General features: G+C 53.5%; 5 pseudogenes; all 5 read right to left on the bottom strand.

The window, feature by feature from the left end:
• Positions 1-2,212: 2,212 nt before the first annotated feature.
• LOC113889163 lies at positions 2,213-2,332 on the bottom strand (annotated as a pseudogene).
• Positions 2,333-7,035: 4,703 nt separating this feature from the next.
• LOC113889168 lies at positions 7,036-7,155 on the bottom strand (annotated as a pseudogene).
• Positions 7,156-10,570: 3,415 nt separating this feature from the next.
• On the bottom strand, positions 10,571-10,690 carry LOC113889162 (annotated as a pseudogene).
• A 4,707-nt stretch (positions 10,691-15,397) lies between these two features.
• On the bottom strand, positions 15,398-15,517 carry LOC113889167 (annotated as a pseudogene).
• A 3,413-nt stretch (positions 15,518-18,930) lies between these two features.
• On the bottom strand, positions 18,931-19,050 carry LOC113889161 (annotated as a pseudogene).
• Positions 19,051-23,292: the final 4,242 nt, after the last annotated feature.

Genomic DNA, 23,292 nt, shown 5'->3' with positions numbered 1-23,292 from the left:
CTTTTTGGTATCTGTGAATCTTTATGTAGTTTTCGTTGATTTTCACTATTAAGGCTAAGTGAACAAGGCAAGAGAGAAACCCTAGAATTGAAAAGCAATGGACGTTTTTGAAAGAAACATGTGCAGGTGAAGCTCTCTTCCTTTTTGAGAGATGGTTAAATTCAAAATCTTGATACAACACATATGACTTTTGTGCACTTTCTTTCAAATCTCCATGACGAAGCCCTAAGGTGTCCAGGAAGAAAGGAGTAGAGGGGCAGACAAAAAGAGCAACCTTTCCCCTTGGTGCCATCTCAACCAGCTGCTTAGTTCCTTCATCTCAAGGACTATCATCTGGGCTTCTCTGCTTTGTCTGATTCTTGTTTCGGGGACCGTTTCTCGTCACAAGGCTGTCAACAGTGGGGGTGGGGGGTCTGTGGGGGGTGGGGAGCCCTTCTTTCCATTCCACATGAGACCCAGTGGACAATCCAGGCCCTGCCCACTGCATTGAGTGTGCAGCAACAATATCAACGGTAATGCCGGTGAACAATGCGTATTCCTGGAATCCACTCCGTTGGCTACTGACTGTGTGTGGTGGTGGTCTGGAACCTGGACCTGGAAGCTTTCTGGATGATTGCAAATGACACCAAAGTCTGAGGACGATGGAAGATCTTCACATCTCTGCAAGAGCCACACACCTCCAGAAGGAATCACAAGACTTGCCTGAAATGGTCAAGGTATAAGTCTTGGACTCAACGTTGAAAGGTCTCCACCTTTGCTATGGAAGTCAAACGATCTTTCTTTGCAATGAAAATGGAGCATACTGAACGTTCACATGCTTCTAGAGCATTTGAAAAGCCCTAACTTGTAGAAATCTGCTGTACGAGTTCCTTGAAAGCAAGAACCTCTATGCATGGATATGTCTTCATGCCTTAGATTGTGCCTCGAATATAGTGTACACATCAACCCAGGAAAGGAAAGAATTGACTCGCCAAATATACACAGAGATCAAAAGTGCCGAGCCAAGTGACCCCTTGAGGCTTCCAAGAGCTTTTCTGTCTTTCACACACTAAGTAAATACTGAGCACCTACGATGAGCTAGGAGGCATGTAATAAGTTTCAGGGAATAGAAGGCGGAGAGAAGAAGACACAGAGTTCCTGCTTTCACTGAGACGACTCTAATGATACATGACAGGCAGATCCTTTGAGAACCTATAGAGGGGCCTCTTCCCTCACCACAAAACCTGGGTGTCAGGGAAGGCTTTCCAGAGGCACCATTTCGTTGAGGTCCATAGGTTGAACCTAGGTAAACCAGGGTTGAGATGCAGGAAGAATTTCAGGCAGGGAAAATAGCATCTTGGAAGGCTATGTGACCAGGGAAACTTAGGACATTCAAGAAACGAAAAATGCCCTATGGGATGGAAGCCAAAGAGTGCAGAGGGCATTCCAGGCAAAAGACATCAGAGAAGAACGTGAGGAGCAAGCCTGAAGGAAAATGGTCGTATCGTCAATATGCTGGGAAAATACGAGAGCCGTTGGAGCAGGGAGGTGACAGCATTGCATCTGCATTTCCAAAAGGTCATCTTGCTCCACATCACTAATGATTGGAGAGGCTCAACTCCAAACTCCAAGGAGGGACCACTTCACATGAGTCCGATTGGGCCTCACTGCCATGTCTGTCAATAACCAGTGCTGGAGAAGATGTGGAGCAAAGGGAACTCTCCTCCACGGTGAGTAGGAATGGGCGTGGGTAGAGCCGGTATGGAAAAGATTATGGAGGTTCCCGAAGGAACTAAAATTGGAAGTAGCGTATGGTTCAGCAGTCCGACTCCCAGGCATAGATACACCCACGGTATAAGTGAACAAGATAGATGCCCCGTTTGGGCACATCTATCTGTGCGTGCGTGCGCACTTGCGCATGCGTGATGGCCTGCGAGGCAGGGGGTGGGGCGGGGGCTGGGGCTCTGGCTGGAGTCCGTGCAAGCCCCGGGATTGCCTGAGGCAAGCCAAAGGAGCCCCAGATGGAGACGGGACTGCCGGTCGTCGGGTGTCCTGGAAGCCGAATGCGAATGCGGAGGGGCTCGCGGGCCGCGCGGAGGCAACCCAGGTCTGCAGCGGGAGTCGGGGCCCCGGCCACCCGCTCCCCGCGGCCCGGGAGGGGCTGGGGCTGCGGGGGGGATGCAAGAATCGGGACGCGCGGCGGGGGCTAAAGGACCTCTTCTGGTAGGCAAAAAGCCTCGAGCACCCGGGATTCCCAGGTGGTCTCCCATCCAAGATCCTAACCAGGCCCGACCCTGCTTAGCTTCCGAGATCAGACGAGATCGGGCGCCTTCAGGCTGATAGGGCCGGAGCCGGAGGCGGTTGGCTTGGGGCGCCCTAAGAGCCTTGCGCTTCGCCTCCCTTTCGCTCTGCCCTGCAGGTCGGGCCAACGGGCCGCACCTCTCGTCGCGGGGCGTGCTGTACTTGAGCCGCACGACCCGCGACCGGACTCCAGCCTGCTGACGCCGGCCCGCCCCCCCCGAACACCGCCAACACCAGAGCAGCAAGCGCCTGGCCGGGCCCGGGGGCCCGAGGGGCTTCCAGGACCCCCCATTGACCGGGAGGGCCTGCGTGCATGCGTGCGCGCGGGGCCTGGGGGCTGGGCTGAGGGGTGTGGAGGTCTCGGCGCCCTTCCACCCCCGGCCACTCCAGACCTGGCCGCGCTCGCTGAGCGGGGCCTCCCCCCGATCCCATTCGCTGCTCAGGCCCGCGCGGCCCCGGAGGTGTCGGTCTTCGGCGCCCGCCGCCTCCCAACCCCCGCGGCCCAGGGGCCTCTGAACCTCCTGCGGGCCTAGGCGCAGCGAAACTTGAGCGCCCAACTTGCCCGGCACCTGTCCGGTGCCCAAACCCAGCAGAAGCCAAGGAGGCGCGGTCGACCGGAGCGCCTCAGCCCCTCCCCTTCGCACTACCGAGGCCCCCCCTTTGACCCCACGCCAAGCCCTCGACCTTCCTGAGAGAGCAGACAAGCCACAGGCAGGCACACAGACAGACACACAGACACTCGCACGCACCCACGCCAGGGGAGACAGCTGGCCTGCGCAAGCTCCTCAGCCAGAGCTAGAGCGCCTGGGAGAGGCGGGGGCAAGACGAACGGGCCGGCGGCTGGCTGTCAGGAGATACAGAGGCAGAAATACATGAAGATTCCGAGACAGACTCCAAGACGGCAAGAGGAGATACACACACACACACACACACGCACACACACACACACTTGAGTGTGGTCTTTGGAAATACTTGTGTTCGTAGTTGCTGGCTTGAGCCCAACTTTAATACAACCCATGGACTGCGGCCCATCAGGCTCCTCTGTCCGTGGCATTTCCCAGGCGAGGATACTGGGAGTGGGTTACCATTTCCTTCTCCGGCGGGATCTTCCCGACCCAGGGATCAAACCCCAGTCTCCTGTGCGCGGATGCCTTGCCATCTGAACCAGGACATTGCTAATTCCCTAGGCAAAATACAAAGAATAGAGCTCGTGTTCTACTAAATGGAAAGATGATTTCAAAAACAGAAGCTGTCCTTTGTTGGTATCTGTGAATCTTTATGTAGTTTTCGTTGATTTTTACTGTTAAGGCTAAGTGAACAAGGCAAGAGAGAAACCCCAGAATTGAAAAGCAATTGACGGTTTTGAAAGAAACATGTGCAGGTGAAGCTCTCTTCCTTTTTGAGAGATGGTTAAATGCAAAATCTTGATTCAACACATATGACTTTTGTGCACTTTCTTTCAAATCTCCATGACAAAACCCTAAGGCATCCAGGAAGAAAGGAGTAGAGGGGCAGACAAAAAGAGCAACCTTTCCCCTTGGTGCCATCGCAACCAGCTGCTTAGTTCCTTCATCTCAAGGACTATCATCTGGGCTTCTCTGGTTTGTCTGATTCTTGTTTCGGGGACCGTTTCTCGTCACAAGGCTGTCAACAGTGGGGGTGGGGGTGTGTGTGTGTGGGGGGGGGGAGCCCTTCTTTCCATTCCACATGAGACCCAGTGGACAATCCAGGCCCTGCCCACTGCATTGAGTGTGCAGCAACAATATCAACGGTAATGCCGGTGAACAATGCGTATTCCTGGAATCCACTCCGTTGACTACTGACTGTGTGTGGTGGTGGTCTGGAACCTAGACCTGGAAGCTTTCTGGATGATTGCAAATGACACCAAAGTCTGAGGACGATGGAAGATTGCCGGGGTCCTGCCCCGGCTGATCCAGGGTATTCGAAGCGGGGACGGTGTCGGCGACCTATTTATTTATTTAAATATTTTATCAAAGATATAAAGAGTAATAGGATGAGGATAGCTCAGTAGGAAAATTCAGTGGAGAAAAGAGGCTGAGTGGCTTGGTTTACGCGGGAGACCAATAAAACTTCAAGACAAGAAGTTTGCACCACTTACGTAGGCCGCAGGCGTCCTTCCGTTCTCCCGAAGGAGAGGAGACACTGAGGCCTCCCCGGTCGGATCTTAGAAGCCCAGGCATAATTAGTAAGCATGGTGGGTTCCGCGCTCCAGATGGAGACTCAACCAGAGTGAGAGAGAGAGCGACATGGGGAGACCAGTATTTTGAGAAACTGATCCCAATTCTTTATTTTCCATGGTCTACTTTTATACACTGAGATGTTATGCAAAAGTCACATGGGGACAGCAGTCCTGACTTTCATTAAAGTCAGGTGCTTCACACAAATGTATACAGAGGTCTTAGGGGTGTTACATCATCTTCTGGCCAGGGGGCCCTGCTGACAATTTACGACCCTCTCCTTGTGACAGCGGTCAGTCAATCAGGACACTTATTTCTCCAGGGCTGATTATTCTCAAAACAGACGCCACCCAAATAAAGTTACATTCCTACAGGGTGAGGGTGTAGTGGGTTTTAGTTAAGGAAAGAATTTACTTAGCCTAAGGTCTAACGTGATTAATATCAAAGGTTAATTCTATATATTCATTAATGTGTGTAAGGGCAGGGGATATGGAGACTTAGCAACAAACATTGGCTCAACAAATGAAAAACCCTTCACCAACACAATTTCTAATTAGCCCATTATACTTATACTAATAGTTTTCTAACTTTTCTAAGGAACCTGTTTTTAGAAGGTTTAAAGCATCTTGTGCCTCTCACGGTTGGGAGGCTGTGAGCGATCACATGTGGCCGGACAAGCCTGTCAGGCAGGCCAGAGAACCTTCAGAGGAGTTTGTAGGTTAAAACACTCTTATCACGCCCAGGAATTATTATAAACTGGAGCTCTAAGTTAACTCCTTCTCCAAAAGAGGTGGTGGGGGACAGCCCCCCGTAAAGTCAGAGGTGTAGGTGAGCACAAAGTAGTAAAGTAGGCAGGCTCTGGTTATGGGGGTAGATGCTCGAGGATTTCCAGGGGGACTCCTGAGGCTCGATCCCGCCTTTGCGTATGTCGAGCCTCCTTCCTCATGACCTTTGCCATGGGCGGAGTACCTCACTCTGGCCCCCAACAGAAGATCTTCACATTTCTGCAAGAGCCACACACCTCCAGAAGGAACCACAAGACTTGCCTGAAATGGTCAAGGTATAAGTCTTGGACTCAACGTTGGAAGGTCTCCACCTTTGCTATGGAAGTCAAACGATCTTTCTTTGCAATGAAAATGGAGCATACTGAACGTTCACATGCTTCTAGAGCATTTGAAAAGCCCTAACTTGTAGAAATCTGCTGTACGAGTTCCTTGAAAGCAAGAACCTCTATGCATGGATATGTCTTCATGCCTTAGATTGTGCCTCGAATATAGTGTACACATCAACCCAGGAAAGGAAAGAATTGACTCGCCAAATATACACAGAGATCAAAAGTGCCGAGCCAAGTGACCCCTTGAGGCTTCCAAGAGCTTTTCTGTCTTTCACACACTAAGTAAATACTGAGCACCTACGATGAGCTAGGAGGCATGTAATAAGTTTCAGGGAATAGAAGGCGGAGAGAAGAAGACACAGAGTTCCTGCTTTCACTGAGACGACTCTAATGATACATGACAGGCAGATCCTTTGAGAACCTATAGAGGGGCCTCTTCCCTCACCACAAAACCTGGGTGTCAGGGAAGGCTTTCCAGAGGCACCATTTCGTTGAGGTCCATAGGTTGAACCTAGGTAAACCAGGGTTGAGATGCAGGAAGAATTTCAGGCAGGGAAAATAGCATCTTGGAAGGCTATGTGACCAGGGAAACTTAGGACATTCAAGAAACGAAAAATGCCCTATGGGATGGAAGCCAAAGAGTGCAGAGGGCATTCCAGGCAAAAGACATCAGAGAAGAACGTGAGGAGCAAGCCTGAAGGGAAGTGGTCGTATCTTCAATATGCTGGGAAAATACGAGAGCCGTTGGAGCAGGGAGGTGACAGCATTGCATCTGCATTTCCAAAAGGTCATCTTGCTCCACATCACTAATGATTGGAGAGGCTCAACTCCAAACTCCAAGGAGGGACCACTTCACATGAGTCCGATTGGGCCTCACTGCCATGTCTGTCAATAACCAAAGCTGGAGAAGATGTGGAGCAAAGGGAACTCTCCTCCACGGTGAGTAGGAATGGGCGTGGGTAGAGCCGGTATGGAAAAGATTATGGAGGTTCCCGAAGGAACTAAAAGTGGAAGTAGATTATGGTTCAGCAGTCCGACTCCCAGGCATAGATCCACCCACAGTATAATTGAACAAGATAGATGCCCCGTTTGGGCACATCTATCTGTGCGTGCGCGCGCACATGCGCATGCGCGAATGCCTGCGAGGCAGGGGGTGGGGGGGGGTGCTGGGGATCTGGCTTGAGTCGGTGCAAGCCCCGGGATTGCCTGAGGCAAGCCAAAGGAGCCCCAGATGGAGACGGGACTGCCGGTCGTCGGGTGTCCTGGAAGCCGAATGCGAATGCGGAGGGGCTCGCAGGCCGCGTGGAGGCAACCCAGGTCTGCAGCGGGAGTCGGGGCCCCGGCCAGCCGCTCCCCGCGGCCCGGGAGGGGCTGGGGCTGCGGGGGGGATCCAAGAATCGGGACGCGCGGCGGGGGCTAAAGGACCTCTTCTGGTAGGCAAAAAGCCTCGAGCACCCGGGATTCCCAGGTGGTCTCCCATCCAAGATCCTAACCAGGCCCGACCCTGCTTAGCTTCCGAGATCAGACGAGATCGGGCGCCTTCAGGCTGATAGGGCCTGAGACGGTGGCGGTTGGCTCGGGGCGCCCTAAGAGCCTTGCGCTTCGCCTCCCTTTCGCTCTGCCCTGCAGGTCGGGCCAACGGGCCACACCTCTCGTCGCGGGGCGTGCTGTACTTGAGCCGCACGATCCGCGACCGGACTCCAGCCTGCTGACGCCGGCCCGCCCCCCCGAACACCGCCAACACCAGAGCAGCAAGCGCCTGGCCGGGCCCGGGGGCCCGAGGGGCTTCCAGGACCCCCCATTGACTGGGAGGGCGTGCGTGCGTGCGTGCGCGCGGGGCCTGGGGGCTGGGCTGAGGGGTGTGGAGGTCTCGGTGCCCTCCCACCCGCGGCCACTCCAGACCCGGCCGCGCTCGCTGAGCGGGGCCTCCCCCCGATCCCATGCGCTGCTCAGGCCCGCGCGGCCCCGGAGGTGTCGGTCTTCGGCGCCCGCCGCCTCCCAACCCCCGCGGCCCAGGGGCCTCTGAACCTCCTGCGGGCCTAGGTGCAGCGAAACTTGAGCGCCCAACTTGCGCGGCACCTGTCCGGTGCCCAAACCCACCAGAAGCCAGGAAGGCGCGGTCGAGCGGAGCGCCTCAGCCCCTCCCCTTCGCACTACCGAGGCCCCCCCTTTGCCCCCACGCCAAGCCCTCGACCTTCCTGAGAGAGCAGACGAGCCACAGGCAGGCACACAGACAGACACACAGACACTCGCACGCACCCACGCCAAGGGAGACAGCTGGCCTGCGCAAGCTCCTCAGCCAGAACCAGAGCGCCTGGGAGAGGCCGGGGCCAGACGAACGCGCCGGCGGCTGGCTGTCAGGAGATACAGAGGCAGAAATACATGAAGATTCCGAGACAGACTCCAAGACGGCAAGAGGAGATACAGACACACACACACACACACACACACACACACACACTTGAGTGTGGTCTTTGGAATTACTTCTGTTCGTAGTTGCTGGATTGAGCCCAACTTTGATACGACCCATGGACTGCGGCCCATCAGGCTCCTCTGTCCGTGGCATTTCCCAGGCGAGGATACTGGAGTGGGTTGCCATTTCCTTCTACGGGAGGCATCTTCCGGACCCAGGGATCGAACCCCAATCTCCTGGGTGGGGATACCTTGCCATCTGAACCAGGACATTGCTAATTCCCTAGGCAAAATACAAAGAATAGAGCTCGTGTTCTACTAAATGGAAAGATGATTTCAGAAACAGAAGCTGTCCTTTTTGGTATCTGTGAATCTTTATGTAGTTTTCGTTGATTTTCACTATTAAGGCTAAGTGAACAAGGCAAGAGAGAAACCCTAGAATTGAAAAGCAATGGACGTTTTTGAAAGAAACATGTGCAGGTGAAGCTCTCTTCCTTTTTGAGAGATGGTTAAATTCAAAATCTTGATACAACACATATGACTTTTGTGCACTTTCTTTCAAATCTCCATGACGAAGCCCTAAGGTGTCCAGGAAGAAAGGAGTAGAGGGGCAGACAAAAAGAGCAACCTTTCCCCTTGGTGCCATCTCAACCAGCTGCTTAGTTCCTTCATCTCAAGGACTATCATCTGGGCTTCTCTGCTTTGTCTGATTCTTGTTTCGGGGACCGTTTCTCGTCACAAGGCTGTCAACAGTGGGGGTGGGGGGTCTGTGGGGGGTGGGGAGCCCTTCTTTCCATTCCACATGAGACCCAGTGGACAATCCAGGCCCTGCCCACTGCATTGAGTGTGCAGCAACAATATCAACGGTAATGCCGGTGAACAATGCGTATTCCTGGAATCCACTCCGTTGGCTACTGACTGTGTGTGGTGGTGGTCTGGAACCTGGACCTGGAAGCTTTCTGGATGATTGCAAATGACACCAAAGTCTGAGGACGATGGAAGATCTTCACATCTCTGCAAGAGCCACACACCTCCAGAAGGAATCACAAGACTTGCCTGAAATGGTCAAGGTATAAGTCTTGGACTCAACGTTGAAAGGTCTCCACCTTTGCTATGGAAGTCAAACGATCTTTCTTTGCAATGAAAATGGAGCATACTGAACGTTCACATGCTTCTAGAGCATTTGAAAAGCCCTAACTTGTAGAAATCTGCTGTACGAGTTCCTTGAAAGCAAGAACCTCTATGCATGGATATGTCTTCATGCCTTAGATTGTGCCTCGAATATAGTGTACACATCAACCCAGGAAAGGAAAGAATTGACTCGCCAAATATACACAGAGATCAAAAGTGCCGAGCCAAGTGACCCCTTGAGGCTTCCAAGAGCTTTTCTGTCTTTCACACACTAAGTAAATACTGAGCACCTACGATGAGCTAGGAGGCATGTAATAAGTTTCAGGGAATAGAAGGCGGAGAGAAGAAGACACAGAGTTCCTGCTTTCACTGAGACGACTCTAATGATACATGACAGGCAGATCCTTTGAGAACCTATAGAGGGGCCTCTTCCCTCACCACAAAACCTGGGTGTCAGGGAAGGCTTTCCAGAGGCACCATTTCGTTGAGGTCCATAGGTTGAACCTAGGTAAACCAGGGTTGAGATGCAGGAAGAATTTCAGGCAGGGAAAATAGCATCTTGGAAGGCTATGTGACCAGGGAAACTTAGGACATTCAAGAAACGAAAAATGCCCTATGGGATGGAAGCCAAAGAGTGCAGAGGGCATTCCAGGCAAAAGACATCAGAGAAGAACGTGAGGAGCAAGCCTGAAGGAAAATGGTCGTATCGTCAATATGCTGGGAAAATACGAGAGCCGTTGGAGCAGGGAGGTGACAGCATTGCATCTGCATTTCCAAAAGGTCATCTTGCTCCACATCACTAATGATTGGAGAGGCTCAACTCCAAACTCCAAGGAGGGACCACTTCACATGAGTCCGATTGGGCCTCACTGCCATGTCTGTCAATAACCAGTGCTGGAGAAGATGTGGAGCAAAGGGAACTCTCCTCCACGGTGAGTAGGAATGGGCGTGGGTAGAGCCGGTATGGAAAAGATTATGGAGGTTCCCGAAGGAACTAAAATTGGAAGTAGCGTATGGTTCAGCAGTCCGACTCCCAGGCATAGATACACCCACGGTATAATTGAACAAGATAGATGCCCCGTTTGGGCACATCTATCTGTGCGTGCGTGCGCACTTGCGCATGCATGATGGCCTGCGAGGCAGGGGGTGGGGCGGGGGCTGGGGCTCTGGCTGGAGTCCGTGCAAGCCCCGGGATTGCCTGAGGCAAGCCAAAGGAGCCCCAGATGGAGACGGGACTGCCGGTCGTCGGGTGTCCTGGAAGCCGAATGCGAATGCGGAGGGGCTCGCGGGCCGCGCGGAGGCAACCCAGGTCTGCAGCGGGAGTCGGGGCCCCGGCCACCCGCTCCCCGCGGCCCGGGAGGGGCTGGGGCTGCGGGGGGGATGCAAGAATCGGGACGCGCGGCGGGGGCTAAAGGACCTCTTCTGGTAGGCAAAAAGCCTCGAGCACCCGGGATTCCCAGGTGGTCTCCCATCCAAGATCCTAACCAGGCCCGACCCTGCTTAGCTTCCGAGATCAGACGAGATCGGGCGCCTTCAGGCTGATAGGGCCGGAGCCGGAGGCGGTTGGCTTGGGGCGCCCTAAGAGCCTTGCGCTTCGCCTCCCTTTCGCTCTGCCCTGCAGGTCGGGCCAACGGGCCGCACCTCTCGTCGCGGGGCGTGCTGTACTTGAGCCGCACGACCCGCGACCGGACTCCAGCCTGCTGACGCCGGCCCGCCCCCCCCGAACACCGCCAACACCAGAGCAGCAAGCGCCTGGCCGGGCCCGGGGGCCCGAGGGGCTTCCAGGACCCCCCATTGACCGGGAGGGCCTGCGTGCATGCGTGCGCGCGGGGCCTGGGGGCTGGGCTGAGGGGTGTGGAGGTCTCGGCGCCCTTCCACCCCCGGCCACTCCAGACCTGGCCGCGCTCGCTGAGCGGGGCCTCCCCCCGATCCCATTCGCTGCTCAGGCCCGCGCGGCCCCGGAGGTGTCGGTCTTCGGCGCCCGCCGCCTCCCAACCCCCGCGGCCCAGGGGCCTCTGAACCTCCTGCGGGCCTAGGCGCAGCGAAACTTGAGCGCCCAACTTGCCCGGCACCTGTCCGGTGCCCAAACCCAGCAGAAGCCAAGGAGGCGCGGTCGACCGGAGCGCCTCAGCCCCTCCCCTTCGCACTACCGAGGCCCCCCCTTTGACCCCACGCCAAGCCCTCGACCTTCCTGAGAGAGCAGACAAGCCACAGGCAGGCACACAGACAGACACACAGACACTCGCACGCACCCACGCCAGGGGAGACAGCTGGCCTGCGCAAGCTCCTCAGCCAGAGCTAGAGCGCCTGGGAGAGGCGGGGGCAAGACGAACGGGCCGGCGGCTGGCTGTCAGGAGATACAGAGGCAGAAATACATGAAGATTCCGAGACAGACTCCAAGACGGCAAGAGGAGATACACACACACACACACACACACACGCACACACACACACACTTGAGTGTGGTCTTTGGAAATACTTGTGTTCGTAGTTGCTGGCTTGAGCCCAACTTTAATACAACCCATGGACTGCGGCCCATCAGGCTCCTCTGTCCGTGGCATTTCCCAGGCGAGGATACTGGGAGTGGGTTACCATTTCCTTCTCCGGCGGGATCTTCCCGACCCAGGGATCAAACCCCAGTCTCCTGTGCGCGGATGCCTTGCCATCTGAACCAGGACATTGCTAATTCCCTAGGCAAAATACAAAGAATAGAGCTCGTGTTCTACTAAATGGAAAGATGATTTCAAAAACAGAAGCTGTCCTTTGTTGGTATCTGTGAATCTTTATGTAGTTTTCGTTGATTTTTACTGTTAAGGCTAAGTGAACAAGGCAAGAGAGAAACCCCAGAATTGAAAAGCAATTGACGGTTTTGAAAGAAACATGTGCAGGTGAAGCTCTCTTCCTTTTTGAGAGATGGTTAAATGCAAAATCTTGATTCAACACATATGACTTTTGTGCACTTTCTTTCAAATCTCCATGACAAAACCCTAAGGCATCCAGGAAGAAAGGAGTAGAGGGGCAGACAAAAAGAGCAACCTTTCCCCTTGGTGCCATCGCAACCAGCTGCTTAGTTCCTTCATCTCAAGGACTATCATCTGGGCTTCTCTGGTTTGTCTGATTCTTGTTTCGGGGACCGTTTCTCGTCACAAGGCTGTCAACAGTGGGGGTGGGGGTGTGTGTGTGTGGGGGGGGGAGCCCTTCTTTCCATTCCACATGAGACCCAGTGGACAATCCAGGCCCTGCCCACTGCATTGAGTGTGCAGCAACAATATCAACGGTAATGCCGGTGAACAATGCGTATTCCTGGAATCCACTCCGTTGACTACTGACTGTGTGTGGTGGTGGTCTGGAACCTAGACCTGGAAGCTTTCTGGATGATTGCAAATGACACCAAAGTCTGAGGACGATGGAAGATTGCCGGGGTCCTGCCCCGGCTGATCCAGGGTATTCGAAGCGGGGACGGTGTCGGCGACCTATTTATTTATTTAAATATTTTATCAAAGATATAAAGAGTAATAGGATGAGGATAGCTCAGTAGGAAAATTCAGTGGAGAAAAGAGGCTGAGTGGCTTGGTTTACGCGGGAGACCAATAAAACTTCAAGACAAGAAGTTTGCACCACTTACGTAGGCCGCAGGCGTCCTTCCGTTCTCCCGAAGGAGAGGAGACACTGAGGCCTCCCCGGTCGGATCTTAGAAGCCCAGGCATAATTAGTAAGCATGGTGGGTTCCGCGCTCCAGATGGAGACTCAACCAGAGTGAGAGAGAGAGCGACATGGGGAGACCAGTATTTTGAGAAACTGATCCCAATTCTTTATTTTCCATGGTCTACTTTTATACACTGAGATGTTATGCAAAAGTCACATGGGGACAGCAGTCCTGACTTTCATTAAAGTCAGGTGCTTCACACAAATGTATACAGAGGTCTTAGGGGTGTTACATCATCTTCTGGCCAGGGGGCCCTGCTGACAATTTACGACCCTCTCCTTGTGACAGCGGTCAGTCAATCAGGACACTTATTTCTCCAGGGCTGATTATTCTCAAAACAGACGCCACCCAAATAAAGTTACATTCCTACAGGGTGAGGGTGTAGTGGGTTTTAGTTAAGGAAAGAATTTACTTAGCCTAAGGTCTAACGTGATTAATATCAAAGGTTAATTCTATATATTCATTAATGTGTGTAAGGGCAGGGGATATGGAGACTTAGCAACAAACATTGGCTCAACAAATGAAAAACCCTTCACCAACACAATTTCTAATTAGCCCATTATACTTATACTAATAGTTTTCTAACTTTTCTAAGGAACCTGTTTTTAGAAGGTTTAAAGCATCTTGTGCCTCTCACGGTTGGGAGGCTGTGAGCGATCACATGTGGCCGGACAAGCCTGTCAGGCAGGCCAGAGAACCTTCAGAGGAGTTTGTAGGTTAAAACACTCTTATCACGCCCAGGAATTATTATAAACTGGAGCTCTAAGTTAACTCCTTCTCCAAAAGAGGTGGTGGGGGACAGCCCCCCGTAAAGTCAGAGGTGTAGGTGAGCACAAAGTAGTAAAGTAGGCAGGCTCTGGTTATGGGGGTAGATGCTCGAGGATTTCCAGGGGGACTCCTGAGGCTCGATCCCGCCTTTGCGTATGTCGAGCCTCCTTCCTCATGACCTTTGCCATGGGCGGAGTACCTCACTCTGGCCCCCAACAGAAGATCTTCACATTTCTGCAAGAGCCACACACCTCCAGAAGGAACCACAAGACTTGCCTGAAATGGTCAAGGTATAAGTCTTGGACTCAACGTTGGAAGGTCTCCACCTTTGCTATGGAAGTCAAACGATCTTTCTTTGCAATGAAAATGGAGCATACTGAACGTTCACATGCTTCTAGAGCATTTGAAAAGCCCTAACTTGTAGAAATCTGCTGTACGAGTTCCTTGAAAGCAAGAACCTCTATGCATGGATATGTCTTCATGCCTTAGATTGTGCCTCGAATATAGTGTACACATCAACCCAGGAAAGGAAAGAATTGACTCGCCAAATATACACAGAGATCAAAAGTGCCGAGCCAAGTGACCCCTTGAGGCTTCCAAGAGCTTTTCTGTCTTTCACACACTAAGTAAATACTGAGCACCTACGATGAGCTAGGAGGCATGTAATAAGTTTCAGGGAATAGAAGGCGGAGAGAAGAAGACACAGAGTTCCTGCTTTCACTGAGACGACTCTAATGATACATGACAGGCAGATCCTTTGAGAACCTATAGAGGGGCCTCTTCCCTCACCACAAAACCTGGGTGTCAGGGAAGGCTTTCCAGAGGCACCATTTCGTTGAGGTCCATAGGTTGAACCTAGGTAAACCAGGGTTGAGATGCAGGAAGAATTTCAGGCAGGGAAAATAGCATCTTGGAAGGCTATGTGACCAGGGAAACTTAGGACATTCAAGAAACGAAAAATGCCCTATGGGATGGAAGCCAAAGAGTGCAGAGGGCATTCCAGGCAAAAGACATCAGAGAAGAACGTGAGGAGCAAGCCTGAAGGGAAGTGGTCGTATCTTCAATATGCTGGGAAAATACGAGAGCCGTTGGAGCAGGGAGGTGACAGCATTGCATCTGCATTTCCAAAAGGTCATCTTGCTCCACATCACTAATGATTGGAGAGGCTCAACTCCAAACTCCAAGGAGGGACCACTTCACATGAGTCCGATTGGGCCTCACTGCCATGTCTGTCAATAACCAAAGCTGGAGAAGATGTGGAGCAAAGGGAACTCTCCTCCACGGTGAGTAGGAATGGGCGTGGGTAGAGCCGGTATGGAAAAGATTATGGAGGTTCCCGAAGGAACTAAAAGTGGAAGTAGATTATGGTTCAGCAGTCCGACTCCCAGGCATAGATCCACCCACAGTATAATTGAACAAGATAGATGCCCCGTTTGGGCACATCTATCTGTGCGTGCGCGCGCACATGCGCATGCGCGAATGCCTGCGAGGCAGGGGGTGGGGGGGGGGTGCTGGGGATCTGGCTTGAGTCGGTGCAAGCCCCGGGATTGCCTGAGGCAAGCCAAAGGAGCCCCAGATGGAGACGGGACTGCCGGTCGTCGGGTGTCCTGGAAGCCGAATGCGAATGCGGAGGGGCTCGCAGGCCGCGTGGAGGCAACCCAGGTCTGCAGCGGGAGTCGGGGCCCCGGCCAGCCGCTCCCCGCGGCCCGGGAGGGGCTGGGGCTGCGGGGGGGATCCAAGAATCGGGACGCGCGGCGGGGGCTAAAGGACCTCTTCTGGTAGGCAAAAAGCCTCGAGCACCCGGGATTCCCAGGTGGTCTCCCATCCAAGATCCTAACCAGGCCCGACCCTGCTTAGCTTCCGAGATCAGACGAGATCGGGCGCCTTCAGGCTGATAGGGCCTGAGACGGTGGCGGTTGGCTCGGGGCGCCCTAAGAGCCTTGCGCTTCGCCTCCCTTTCGCTCTGCCCTGCAGGTCGGGCCAACGGGCCACACCTCTCGTCGCGGGGCGTGCTGTACTTGAGCCGCACGATCCGCGACCGGACTCCAGCCTGCTGACGCCGGCCCGCCCCCCCGAACACCGCCAACACCAGAGCAGCAAGCGCCTGGCCGGGCCCGGGGGCCCGAGGGGCTTCCAGGACCCCCCATTGACTGGGAGGGCGTGCGTGCGTGCGTGCGCGCGGGGCCTGGGGGCTGGGCTGAGGGGTGTGGAGGTCTCGGTGCCCTCCCACCCGCGGCCACTCCAGACCCGGCCGCGCTCGCTGAGCGGGGCCTCCCCCCGATCCCATGCGCTGCTCAGGCCCGCGCGGCCCCGGAGGTGTCGGTCTTCGGCGCCCGCCGCCTCCCAACCCCCGCGGCCCAGGGGCCTCTGAACCTCCTGCGGGCCTAGGTGCAGCGAAACTTGAGCGCCCAACTTGCGCGGCACCTGTCCGGTGCCCAAACCCACCAGAAGCCAGGAAGGCGCGGTCGAGCGGAGCGCCTCAGCCCCTCCCCTTCGCACTACCGAGGCCCCCCCTTTGCCCCCACGCCAAGCCCTCGACCTTCCTGAGAGAGCAGACGAGCCACAGGCAGGCACACAGACAGACACACAGACACTCGCACGCACCCACGCCAAGGGAGACAGCTGGCCTGCGCAAGCTCCTCAGCCAGAACCAGAGCGCCTGGGAGAGGCCGGGGCCAGACGAACGCGCCGGCGGCTGGCTGTCAGGAGATACAGAGGCAGAAATACATGAAGATTCCGAGACAGACTCCAAGACGGCAAGAGGAGATACAGACACACACACACACACACACACACACACACACTTGAGTGTGGTCTTTGGAATTACTTCTGTTCGTAGTTGCTGGATTGAGCCCAACTTTGATACGACCCATGGACTGCGGCCCATCAGGCTCCTCTGTCCGTGGCATTTCCCAGGCGAGGATACTGGAGTGGGTTGCCATTTCCTTCTACGGGAGGCATCTTCCGGACCCAGGGATCGAACCCCAATCTCCTGGGTGGGGATACCTTGCCATCTGAACCAGGACATTGCTAATTCCCTAGGCAAAATACAAAGAATAGAGCTCGTGTTCTACTAAATGGAAAGATGATTTCAGAAACAGAAGCTGTCCTTTTTGGTATCTGTGAATCTTTATGTAGTTTTCGTTGATTTTCACTATTAAGGCTAAGTGAACAAGGCAAGAGAGAAACCCTAGAATTGAAAAGCAATGGACGTTTTTGAAAGAAACATGTGCAGGTGAAGCTCTCTTCCTTTTTGAGAGATGGTTAAATTCAAAATCTTGATACAACACATATGACTTTTGTGCACTTTCTTTCAAATCTCCATGACGAAGCCCTAAGGTGTCCAGGAAGAAAGGAGTAGAGGGGCAGACAAAAAGAGCAACCTTTCCCCTTGGTGCCATCTCAACCAGCTGCTTAGTTCCTTCATCTCAAGGACTATCATCTGGGCTTCTCTGCTTTGTCTGATTCTTGTTTCGGGGACCGTTTCTCGTCACAAGGCTGTCAACAGTGGGGGTGGGGGGTCTGTGGGGGGTGGGGAGCCCTTCTTTCCATTCCACATGAGACCCAGTGGACAATCCAGGCCCTGCCCACTGCATTGAGTGTGCAGCAACAATATCAACGGTAATGCCGGTGAACAATGCGTATTCCTGGAATCCACTCCGTTGGCTACTGACTGTGTGTGGTGGTGGTCTGGAACCTGGACCTGGAAGCTTTCTGGATGATTGCAAATGACACCAAAGTCTGAGGACGATGGAAGATCTTCACATCTCTGCAAGAGCCACACACCTCCAGAAGGAATCACAAGACTTGCCTGAAATGGTCAAGGTATAAGTCTTGGACTCAACGTTGAAAGGTCTCCACCTTTGCTATGGAAGTCAAACGATCTTTCTTTGCAATGAAAATGGAGCATACTGAACGTTCACATGCTTCTAGAGCATTTGAAAAGCCCTAACTTGTAGAAATCTGCTGTACGAGTTCCTTGAAAGCAAGAACCTCTATGCATGGATATGTCTTCATGCCTTAGATTGTGCCTCGAATATAGTGTACACATCAACCCAGGAAAGGAAAGAATTGACTCGCCAAATATACACAGAGATCAAAAGTGCCGAGCCAAGTGACCCCTTGAGGCTTCCAAGAGCTTTTCTGTCTTTCACACACTAAGTAAATACTGAGCACCTACGATGAGCTAGGAGGCATGTAATAAGTTTCAGGGAATAGAAGGCGGAGAGAAGAAGACACAGAGTTCCTGCTTTCACTGAGACGACTCTAATGATACATGACAGGCAGATCCTTTGAGAACCTATAGAGGGGCCTCTTCCCTCACCACAAAACCTGGGTGTCAGGGAAGGCTTTCCAGAGGCACCATTTCGTTGAGGTCCATAGGTTGAACCTAGGTAAACCAGGGTTGAGATGCAGGAAGAATTTCAGGCAGGGAAAATAGCATCTTGGAAGGCTATGTGACCAGGGAAACTTAGGACATTCAAGAAACGAAAAATGCCCTATGGGATGGAAGCCAAAGAGTGCAGAGGGCATTCCAGGCAAAAGACATCAGAGAAGAACGTGAGGAGCAAGCCTGAAGGAAAATGGTCGTATCGTCAATATGCTGGGAAAATACGAGAGCCGTTGGAGCAGGGAGGTGACAGCATTGCATCTGCATTTCCAAAAGGTCATCTTGCTCCACATCACTAATGATTGGAGAGGCTCAACTCCAAACTCCAAGGAGGGACCACTTCACATGAGTCCGATTGGGCCTCACTGCCATGTCTGTCAATAACCAGTGCTGGAGAAGATGTGGAGCAAAGGGAACTCTCCTCCACGGTGAGTAGGAATGGGCGTGGGTAGAGCCGGTATGGAAAAGATTATGGAGGTTCCCGAAGGAACTAAAATTGGAAGTAGCGTATGGTTCAGCAGTCCGACTCCCAGGCATAGATACACCCACGGTATAAGTGAACAAGATAGATGCCCCGTTTGGGCACATCTATCTGTGCGTGCGTGCGCACTTGCGCATGCGTGATGGCCTGCGAGGCAGGGGGTGGGGCGGGGGCTGGGGCTCTGGCTGGAGTCCGTGCAAGCCCCGGGATTGCCTGAGGCAAGCCAAAGGAGCCCCAGATGGAGACGGGACTGCCGGTCGTCGGGTGTCCTGGAAGCCGAATGCGAATGCGGAGGGGCTCGCGGGCCGCGCGGAGGCAACCCAGGTCTGCAGCGGGAGTCGGGGCCCCGGCCACCCGCTCCCCGCGGCCCGGGAGGGGCTGGGGCTGCGGGGGGGATGCAAGAATCGGGACGCGCGGCGGGGGCTAAAGGACCTCTTCTGGTAGGCAAAAAGCCTCGAGCACCCGGGATTCCCAGGTGGTCTCCCATCCAAGATCCTAACCAGGCCCGACCCTGCTTAGCTTCCGAGATCAGACGAGATCGGGCGCCTTCAGGCTGATAGGGCCGGAGCCGGAGGCGGTTGGCTTGGGGCGCCCTAAGAGCCTTGCGCTTCGCCTCCCTTTCGCTCTGCCCTGCAGGTCGGGCCAACGGGCCGCACCTCTCGTCGCGGGGCGTGCTGTACTTGAGCCGCACGACCCGCGACCGGACTCCAGCCTGCTGACGCCGGCCCGCCCCCCCCGAACACCGCCAACACCAGAGCAGCAAGCGCCTGGCCGGGCCCGGGGGCCCGAGGGGCTTCCAGGACCCCCCATTGACCGGGAGGGCCTGCGTGCATGCGTGCGCGCGGGGCCTGGGGGCTGGGCTGAGGGGTGTGGAGGTCTCGGCGCCCTTCCACCCCCGGCCACTCCAGACCTGGCCGCGCTCGCTGAGCGGGGCCTCCCCCCGATCCCATGCGCTGCTCAGGCCCGCGCGGCCCCGGAGGTGTCGGTCTTCGGCGCCCGCCGCCTCCCAACCCCCGCGGCCCAGGGGCCTCTGAACCTCCTGCGGGCCTAGGCGCAGCGAAACTTGAGCGCCCAACTTGCCCGGCACCTGTCCGGTGCCCAAACCCAGCAGAAGCCAAGGAGGCGCGGTCGAGCGGAGCGCCTCAGCCCCTCCCCTTCGCACTACCGAGGCCCCCCCTTTGACCCCACGCCAAGCCCTCGACCTTCCTGAGAGAGCAGACAAGCCACAGGCAGGCACACAGACAGACACACAGACACTCGCACGCACCCACGCCAGGGGAGACAGCTGGCCTGCGCAAGCTCCTCAGCCAGAGCTAGAGCGCCTGGGAGAGGCGGGGGCAAGACGAACGGGCCGGCGGCTGGCTGTCAGGAGATACAGAGGCAGAAATACATGAAGATTCCGAGACAGACTCCAAGACGGCAAGAGGAGATACACACACACACACACACACGCACACACACACACACTTGAGTGTGGTCTTTGGAAATACTTGTGTTCGTAGTTGCTGGCTTGAGCCCAACTTTAATACAACCCATGGACTGCGGCCCATCAGGCTCCTCTGTCCGTGGCATTTCCCAGGCGAGGATACTGGGAGTGGGTTACCATTTCCTTCTCCGGCGGGATCTTCCCGACCCAGGGATCAAACCCCAGTCTCCTGTGCGCGGATGCCTTGCCATCTGAACCAGGACATTGCTAATTCCCTAGGCAAAATACAAAGAATAGAGCTCGTGTTCTACTAAATGGAAAGATGATTTCAAAAACAGAAGCTGTCCTTTGTTGGTATCTGTGAATCTTTATGTAGTTTTCGTTGATTTTTACTGTTAAGGCTAAGTGAACAAGGCAAGAGAGAAACCCCAGAATTGAAAAGCAATTGACGGTTTTGAAAGAAACATGTGCAGGTGAAGCTCTCTTCCTTTTTGAGAGATGGTTAAATGCAAAATCTTGATTCAACACATATGACTTTTGTGCACTTTATTTCAAATCTCCATGACAAAACCCTAAGGCATCCAGGAAGAAAGGAGTAGAGGGGCAGACAAAAAGAGCAACCTTTCCCCTTGGTGCCATCGCAACCAGCTGCTTAGTTCCTTCATCTCAAGGACTATCATCTGGGCTTCTCTGGTTTGTCTGATTCTTGTTTCGGGGACCGTTTCTCGTCACAAGGCTGTCAACAGTGGGGGTGGGGGTGTGTGTGTGTGGGGGGGGGAGCCCTTCTTTCCATTCCACATGAGACCCAGTGGACAATCCAGGCCCTGCCCACTGCATTGAGTGTGCAGCAACAATATCAACGGTAATGCCGGTGAACAATGCGTATTCCTGGAATCCACTCCGTTGACTACTGACTGTGTGTGGTGGTGGTCTGGAACCTAGACCTGGAAGCTTTCTGGATGATTGCAAATGACACCAAAGTCTGAGGACGATGGAAGATTGCCGGGGTCCTGCCCCGGCTGATCCAGGGTATTCGAAGCGGGGATGGTGTCGGCGACCTATTTATTTATTTAAATATTTTATCAAAGATATAAAGAGTAATAGGATGAGGATAGCTCAGTAGGAAAATTCAGTGGAGAAAAGAGGCTGAGTGGCTTGGTTTACGCGGGAGACCAATAAAACTTCAAGACAAGAAGTTTGCACCACTTACGTAGGCCGCAGGCGTCCTTCCGTTCTCCCGAAGGAGAGGAGACACTGAGGCCTCCCCGGTCGGATCTTAGAAGCCCAGGCATAATTAGTAAGCATGGTGGGTTCCGCGCTCCAGATGGAGACTCAACCAGAGTGAGAGAGAGAGCGACATGGGGAGACCAGTATTTTGAGAAACTGATCCCAATTCTTTATTTTCCATGGTCTACTTTTATACACTGAGATGTTATGCAAAAGTCACATGGGGACAGCAGTCCTGACTTTCATTAAAGTCAGGTGCTTCACACAAATGTATACAGAGGTCTTAGGGGTGTTACATCATCTTCTGGCCAGGGGGCCCTGCTGACAATTTACGACCCTCTCCTTGTGACAGCGGTCAGTCAATCAGGACACTTATTTCTCCAGGGCTGATTATTCTCAAAACAGACGCCACCCAAATAAAGTTACATTCCTACAGGGTGAGGGTGTAGTGGGTTTTAGTTAAGGAAAGAATTTACTTAGCCTAAGGTCTAACGTGATTAATATCAAAGGTTAATTCTATATATTCATTAATGTGTGTAAGGGCAGGGGATATGGAGACTTAGCAACAAACATTGGCTCAACAAATGAAAAACCCTTCACCAACACAATTTCTAATTAGCCCATTATACTTATACTAATAGTTTTCTAACTTTTCTAAGGAACCTGTTTTTAGAAGGTTTAAAGCATCTTGTGCCTCTCACGGTTGGGAGGCTGTGAGCGATCACATGTGGCCGGACAAGCCTGTCAGGCAGGCCAGAGAACCTTCAGAGGAGTTTGTAGGTTAAAACACTCTTATCACGCCCAGGAATTATTATAAACTGGAGCTCTAAGTTAACTCCTTCTCCAAAAGAGGTGGTGGGGGACAGCCCCCCGTAAAGTCAGAGGTGTAGGTGAGCACAAAGTAGTAAAGTAGGCAGGCTCTGGTTATGGGGGTAGATGCTCGAGGATTTCCAGGGGGACTCCTGAGGCTCGATCCCGCCTTTGCGTATGTCGAGCCTCCTTCCTCATGACCTTTGCCATGGGCGGAGTACCTCACTCTGGCCCCCAACAGAAGATCTTCACATTTCTGCAAGAGCCACACACCTCCAGAAGGAACCACAAGACTTGCCTGAAATGGTCAAGGTATAAGTCTTGGACTCAACGTTGGAAGGTCTCCACCTTTGCTATGGAAGTCAAACGATCTTTCTTTGCAATGAAAATGGAGCATACTGAACGTTCACATGCTTCTAGAGCATTTGAAAAGCCCTAACTTGTAGAAATCTGCTGTACGAGTTCCTTGAAAGCAAGAACCTCTATGCATGGATATGTCTTCATGCCTTAGATTGTGCCTCGAATATAGTGTACACATCAACCCAGGAAAGGAAAGAATTGACTCGCCAAATATACACAGAGATCAAAAGTGCCGAGCCAAGTGACCCCTTGAGGCTTCCAAGAGCTTTTCTGTCTTTCACACACTAAGTAAATACTGAGCACCTACGATGAGCTAGGAGGCATGTAATAAGTTTCAGGGAATAGAAGGCGGAGAGAAGAAGACACAGAGTTCCTGCTTTCACTGAGACGACTCTAATGATACATGACAGGCAGATCCTTTGAGAACCTATAGAGGGGCCTCTTCCCTCACCACAAAACCTGGGTGTCAGGGAAGGCTTTCCAGAGGCACCATTTCGTTGAGGTCCATAGGTTGAACCTAGGTAAACCAGGGTTGAGATGCAGGAAGAATTTCAGGCAGGGAAAATAGCATCTTGGAAGGCTATGTGACCAGGGAAACTTAGGACATTCAAGAAACGAAAAATGCCCTATGGGATGGAAGCCAAAGAGTGCAGAGGGCATTCCAGGCAAAAGACATCACAGAAGAACGTGAGGAGCAAGCCTGAAGGGAAGTGGTCGTATCTTCAATATGCTGGGAAAATACGAGAGCCGTTGGAGCAGGGAGGTGACAGCATTGCATCTGCATTTCCAAAAGGTCATCTTGCTCCACATCACTAATGATTGGAGAGGCTCAACTCCAAACTCCAAGGAGGGACCACTTCACATGAGTCCGATTGGGCCTCACTGCGATGTCTGTCAATAACCAAAGCTGGAGAAGATGTGGAGCAAAGGGAACTCTCCTCCACGGTGAGTAGGAATGGGCGTGGGTAGAGCCGGTATGGAAAAGATTA

The sequence above is a fragment of the Bos indicus x Bos taurus genome, unplaced genomic scaffold (genome assembly GCF_003369695.1).
Source record: "Bos indicus x Bos taurus breed Angus x Brahman F1 hybrid unplaced genomic scaffold, Bos_hybrid_MaternalHap_v2.0 tig00003794_arrow_arrow_obj, whole genome shotgun sequence".
In the NCBI taxonomy this organism is placed as follows: domain Eukaryota; kingdom Metazoa; phylum Chordata; class Mammalia; order Artiodactyla; family Bovidae; genus Bos; species Bos indicus x Bos taurus.
Note: the sequence above shows the minus strand (reverse complement) of the source record. Positions and strands in the feature narration are given on the sequence as shown.